Source organism: Misgurnus anguillicaudatus, chromosome 5 (genome assembly GCF_027580225.2).
Source record: "Misgurnus anguillicaudatus chromosome 5, ASM2758022v2, whole genome shotgun sequence".
Lineage (NCBI taxonomy): Eukaryota > Metazoa > Chordata > Actinopteri > Cypriniformes > Cobitidae > Misgurnus > Misgurnus anguillicaudatus.
Window position 1 is genome coordinate 6,279,821 of NC_073341.2, and position 6,615 is coordinate 6,286,435.

The 6,615-nt window shown below is 41.4% G+C and overlaps 1 long non-coding RNA gene across 1 annotated transcript; it reads right to left on the reverse strand.

The window, feature by feature from the left end:
• Nucleotides 1–4,791: 4,791 nt before the first annotated feature.
• On the reverse strand, nucleotides 4,792–6,231 carry LOC141363818 (uncharacterized). The gene is made up of 5 exons (XR_012369392.1): nucleotides 5,598–6,231; nucleotides 5,368–5,480; nucleotides 5,122–5,280; nucleotides 4,934–4,975; nucleotides 4,792–4,845 (listed from the first exon to the last, which is right to left on the reverse strand). It is a non-coding gene; the product is annotated as an uncharacterized lncRNA (long non-coding RNA).
• Between the last annotated feature and the right edge of the window lie 384 nt (nucleotides 6,232–6,615).

A 6,615-nucleotide genomic window follows, 5' to 3' on the forward strand; every position in this document is an offset into this window, starting at 1 on the left:
AGCTTTGTGTGTGTGTTTGGTGCGGACTACACGCACGCTTTTCCCCGAGGGGGAGGCGTGCGGGCATTGTGAGAAAATACCATTCAAGTGCTCCGCTCTCGATGGTTTTGTTTGATCAGACAAACCCCGCAAGTCTCGTGGTTCAACGGGTACCCGGTAGTCGGCTTTACCCGTTTTAACCGCGAGTGCTGCTTATTACTCTAGTCTGAGGATCTAGATGCAATTAATGTTTATACAGAAAACACAAATGAGCTTACTGATTTATACCCTTTCTCCGTGTTACGAAAAACTATGTTGTGACCCGATCGGCTGTAACAATTTAATATTGAGTGAGGGCTGCCAGTGAACTTGACAAAAGAGGTTTAACTTTCTTCCATGATTTACACTGATAAGTTATTAAAGGGAAGACCACGCAGACTTCTCTCATTTATTGTTAAACACATCAGCGAGCTTCTTAACCTTTTTGGGGTTTTTTAAATAATACAGATACGGCAAATGTCCGTATTGAAAGTATCTCGCGGTTTATTTGTTGCGAGAGACAGCAACAATATAAATGGATAAGCAAGTTTATATGGTCGCGGGTCGCGGTGGAGATTGCCTTCGCAATGTTGGCATTCTTCACGCATATCAAGCAGATTTATTTTATGGAATTAAGGGTGAACCTGAATCCTGTAATATTAGATGAGCTCAGGAGAGCGGCGGAGCTTTCTCTCCGTGCTACTAAAGAAACGGGGTTTTCCTCGTCGCAGTTTCCCCCGAAAATCTGCATCTAAACAGTATTAACACAACATACAGATAACAAAAACAGAGTGTTGTCTCTCGTGCCCCCCTCTCCCTCAGAGCGCTTGGGGGACGAAACAACAACCAGCAATCAGAGAGGCATATAAGGCTGATCTGAGAGCAGTCATTGTCTCAAAATCATAAGGCTGCGTTAAAGGGGACCTGTCGTTCACAAGTGGCCTCTTAGGGCACTTTTCATAGAGCACAGATAAAACCTGTGCCCGATGTGCCCTCACATACAAAATAGTTTGTTAACCCCTTATGTTCCGTCTTCATTAAAGAAGACCTAATTTTTGTCTCCATTAAAAAAGACATATAAAACAGAACAATAGGGCTTTTTAGTAGCTCAGCTGTGCCCTGCCGGTCCTCCGCTTCAGGGCAGTGAGCATTCTGGAGTCAATCTCCTTTTTAGTGCATTTTTCCATGAGTAAAAAAAAAAAAAAAAAAAAAAAAGTCACAAAATGGCTGCTAGAGGTTATAGAGAAAGGCTACATAATTCAGTTTGTTTCCCATCCTCCCAGGTTCGGAGGGGTTTTACCCACCGAGGTGGGCCCCGGAAAAAGACCATCTTATTAAAAAAATAGGTCATTGCTTTATAGCCATTATTGTATTGTACCAAAGAAGGATGGAGGGCTGAGGCCCATTTAGATCGATCTCTGAGGAGATAAAAATTCTAAAACTGACAATTCCTTTTATTGTGGCGTTAATCAGGTCTGAGGACTGGTTCGTCATCATACATTTAAAGGACCCCTATGTCCATATATCTATCCTCCTGCAGCATCGGGAATTTCTCAGGTTTGCTTTCGGGCAATACCAATATCGGGTTCTGCCGTTCAGAGTAGTTCTTTCACAGCGCATAATGCATGGATTTAACCTTTGCTCCTCTGAGACTTCAAGGGATCCAAATACTTAATTACATAGACTATTGGCTTGTGTTAGTCCAGTCTCGAGACATGGCAGTTCGGCATCGATATGTCGTCCTTGCCCATATGAAGCGCCTAGGGCTACGGAACAACGCCAAAAAGGGCATTTTAATCCCCTAACAGAAAATATAATTTCTTTGGGTAACTTGGGACTCAGTGAGTATGTAGGCACGTATGTCTCCTACACACACAGAGTCGATCCTGGCATTAGTGTCTAGGATCAGATAAGGCCAACTTTACACCGTAAAGCACTTTCTAGAGTGTTAGGTCGGTTGGCGGCAGCATCCAGTATTGGGGAGACGTAAGGTCGCGCTCTCTACACAGACTGGCGCATCAGGTTCTCCTTTGGTCTCACGGGAAAATATTTTGGGTCATTCAGACATCCCCAGAGTCCAGAATGTGAGAACAGACACCCTGTCGAGGCAGGGGCTGAGGTTGTAGAGCCCATACTATTCGAGAGATTATGGTTTAAAATGGAGATTACTCCAGATTTAAGATCCAAACTGCCCAGTGGCTTCAGTTCTGGAATTTTTACGAAATCGGTTTTCATCCAGTTTATATCCATTTACTACCAGAGTTTATGCTGCGGCTATCTCTGTTTTTATGCTCTTATTACTAAGGGCTCTATCTGTAGTTGTTTCGAAAGCCCTTCTCATGGCCTCTTTCGAACACATTTGACTCATGTACAGATACATTTCTGTCACTGAAGTTAGCCTTTTTATTAGCCATCATGGTTCAATGGGTGCCCGCGAGTCGGCTTCACCCGTTTTAACCGCGAGTGCTGTGAATTACTCTAGTTCTGAGGATCTAGATGTAATTAATGTTTATACAGAGAACACAAATGAGCTCCAGATGAAGATAAGGCTATTTTAAATGGAGACTATTCACTACTCGGTTAGTGACAAACATTTATTTCCAAACTGCCCAGTGGCTTCAGTTCTGGAATTTTTATAAAATCGGTTTTCATCCGGTTTATATCCATTTACTACCAGAGTATAGGCTGCAGCTATCTCTGTTTTTATGCTCTTATTACTAAGGGCTCTATCTATAGTTGTTTCGAAAGCCCTTCTCATGGCCTCTTTCGAACACATTTGACGCATGTACAGATACATTTCTGTCGCCTTTTTATTATCCATCATTTCTCTGAGGAGAGTGAGTGACTTATTCATGCCTGGAGTTCGCTTTAGACAAATTAAGGCTATTCTAAATTATTCACTACTTGGTGATTTTTTAGTTCCAAACTGCCCAGTGGCTTCAGTCTGGAATTTTTTACAATACCGGTCTTTTATCCGGTTTATACCCAGAGTATATGCTGAGGCTATCTCTGGTTTCACACTCATATCCCTGAGGGCTCTAGGGGTAGTAGTAGTTTCAAAAGGGCACCTTATGGCCTCTTTCAAATCCATTGACTCATGTACAGATTAATATCTGTCACTGAGGTTAGCCTTTTTATTAGCCATCACTTCTTTGAGGAGAGTGAGTGTCTTACAGGCTTATCAGCTTATTATTATTCATGCTTGGAGTTCGTTCCAGATGAATAAAGGCTATTTTAAATTATTCATTACTTGGTGTAGAAACGACATATTTAGTTCCAAACTGCCCAGTGGCTTCAGTTCTGGAATTTTTACAATACCGGTTTTTTATCTGGTTTATACCCAGAGTATATGCTGAGGCTATCTCTGGTTTCACACTCATATCCCTGAGGGCTCTATGGGTAGTAGTATCACTTCTCTGAGGAGAGTGAGTGACTAACAAGCTTATCAGCTGCTTCTTCATGCCTGGAGTTTCGCTCCAGGCGACATTTAAGGCTGTTTTAAATGGAGATTATTCACTACTCTGTGTAGTGACAAACATTTACTTCCAAACTGCCCATTGGCTTCAGTTCTGGAATTTTTACAATACCGGGTTTTCATCTGGTTTATATCGGAGTATACGCTGTGGCTATCTCTGCCTTCACGCCTTGTTGCGTGGTATATTTAGGATGAGGCCTCCGGCTCAAATCAGAGTTCCAGTATGGGACCTGGCAGTAGTTCTGAAAGGGTTCTTTATGGCACCTTTCGAACCCATTGACTTGTGTACAGTTAAGTTTCTGTCACTGTGGTTTGCCTTTTTGTTAGCCATCACTTCTCCGAGGAGAGTGGGCAACTTCCAAGCTTATCAGCTTCTTCTCTACCCTGGAGTTTGCTTCAGGACATATTAAGGCTATTTGCACCCAAGACCGGGTTATGTTCCCAAGGTTCCTAGCAATTAGTCTGTCAGGCTTTTCATCCTCCTCCTCAAGAGTCGGCGGATCAACAGAGGCTACATCTTCTATGCCCTGAGGGGTTTTTAGAGGTTTACATTAATAGATCTTCTACCTTAGAAGATACGACCAACCTTTGGTCTGTGTTTGGTTCTCCAAGAAAGAACATTCTTCCTCTAAACAAACAATCAATCATTGATTGTGGAGGCTATTTTTATAGCGTATGAGGTGCACATTGTTTTCACCTCTGCGAAAATTAGGGCACACTCGACTAGGAGTATGGCGTCTTATCTGGCCCCTTTGTCAGGGACCTCCATGCTTTGTGGTGTGGCGGGATAATCTGCCCCACACATTTTTATGAGGTATAATGTTTTTAGACCTCCCTTTTCTACCGGGATCTCAGGTCTTTATGTCTTAAGTTGTGCGTAGACACCTTCACACTTACAGACAGTCACAATTAATTATGGCGTAGTGGGTATCTCGTTCCCCATAATGTCATTACATGACACAGCGTCAAGTATCCCTTGAAAGGGAACGTCAGGTTACGACTGTAACCGTGGTTCCCTGAGATAGGGAACGAGACGCTGTGTCCCTTTGCCATAACTCCTTGTGCCTGTGGCATTCGCTTCAATTTTAACAGAAGCTGTTTGACCTATATTATTTCCGCATATTTATAGCCTCGCGTTGCCACGTCACTCTTGACGTCATCCGCCGGCGTCTATATATAGACCTAGTTGACACAATATTCACGCGCGTCACGCTGCATAGCGTTCCCCATAATGTCATTACATGACACAGCGTCTCGTTCCCTATCTCAGGGAACCACGGTTACAGTCGTAACCTGACGTTTCTCCAGTCCCGGTGCCACACAATGAAATCAAAATCACCCAAAGCGCCACACTATAAAAGCAAATATTGCATTTACGTTTTAGTACATTTTGTTGAGAGATAAAAAATTTAATAGAGGGAGGAAATCAAAATCTTATACCATATTCTCTTGAGCCACTTGTGCTACTCGATAATTTACTGCCTGTAATCAAACACATTTGTTACACACTGTAATATCAATTTGTATTGTTATAAAGTAAAAGGCCAACATTTCAGCTTTACAGAGACAACACAGATTTATTTATTTCAAATTTTAATTACAAAATAAGATAATTTATCTACACTCACATCATCTGTCAGCCATGGCATTCTCAATGAAGAGTCTCCCAGCAACTCTGGTGGACAAACACTGCGGATGTCTTTTATTGCCACTGGATACCGCTTCCAGACATATGCTAGGGGTTCTTTTTCATCACGATTTCCAGTGAACAATGTCTTTAGTTTTTCCTTATACAAATTAAAACAAAACAGAAACTATTAACATATTTAATTTATAAGACATAAAGATAAATTGAACAAATCTGGATTAATTACCTTTTCATTGTCATCAACAGCATACAACTGTGCAGCAAAGGAGGATTTGACAGTATTGTCAGGTCGTACGTTAAAGCTGGCTCCTGAACTGGGCTGCAGTTTTTTTATTTTCTCTAAAAAATAAAGAACAAATATATTTTGATTAAAAATAGGATTACATAGAATTGTAAGCTATGTTAAAATCTTTGCACAATTATTACATTCTTTTCGTTATGTAATAATAAACCTACAAACAGAGTGCAGTCCTAGCATCCCATACAGGCCAACAGACAGCTGTGTGTTGCACATGGCCTCAATTTCAGCCTTAAATTCCTTGTTAATTCTATCATTGTGCAACTCAATTAACACTCTAACAGTTTGTTTAAAGTGAGCTTCGTTCATTTGGCACAACGAGTATCTTACAGCAGACAGTTCACGATTAAACTGCTCTGCAACAGCTGAGTTCACCTCTGTTCTAAGGGTGGGGCAGAGGTTCAGACTTCTCAACTTCTCTTCTGGACGTCGCTGATTTTTCTGATGAAACCTATCATACAGAGAGTATCTCTCACATGTCCCTGTAGTTGGATGTTTTGCTGCCATTCTGTCACTTTGCTGTTCTTCCAGTGGGAATGGGAACCTGATCTTATTCACCCACTCGAAATCGACCTGTAACTCCTTGTTGATCGCCAGATTTATATTTTCTGAAGTAGGGGCACAGAGTCTTCCATCATGGGGTTGAAAAAACAGCTGGTTTGTACGGTTGTTTGTGTGGCGAGCAACCTGTCCAGCAACATCAGATATGTAGCACGTTGGAAATTGTTGGAAACTTAGGAGCCCGTCGGTATGGTCTCTTGCTGACTCTGTCCAGAACAGGAAATTTACATAGTCGACTACACCATGCACACAAGAGAAGTGAAGTACGCCGCCTAAAGAATGAATTAAAAAAAAAACATCCTATAATTGTTGTCCCACATATATTTTAATTTTAAAAAATTGCCATCAATTTCTTACCATCTGTAAGAAGTAGCTTCAAAAAAAGCTTTGGATAAACCTCTTTAACCCCCTGGGGTCTAAAAACGCGGGGCCGCGTTTTGACGCGTTTTTTCCTTATCATGGCAGAATCAACTTAAAATACTCCATCATTAATAATCATACACTTACGTGTTTGACATCATTTGAAACGGTAAAGGGTCTTCTTTAATATGTGTTCATTCACAATAACAACAGATCTTTGTGTTTTTGTCAAATAAAGAAAATAAACAGGGTGTG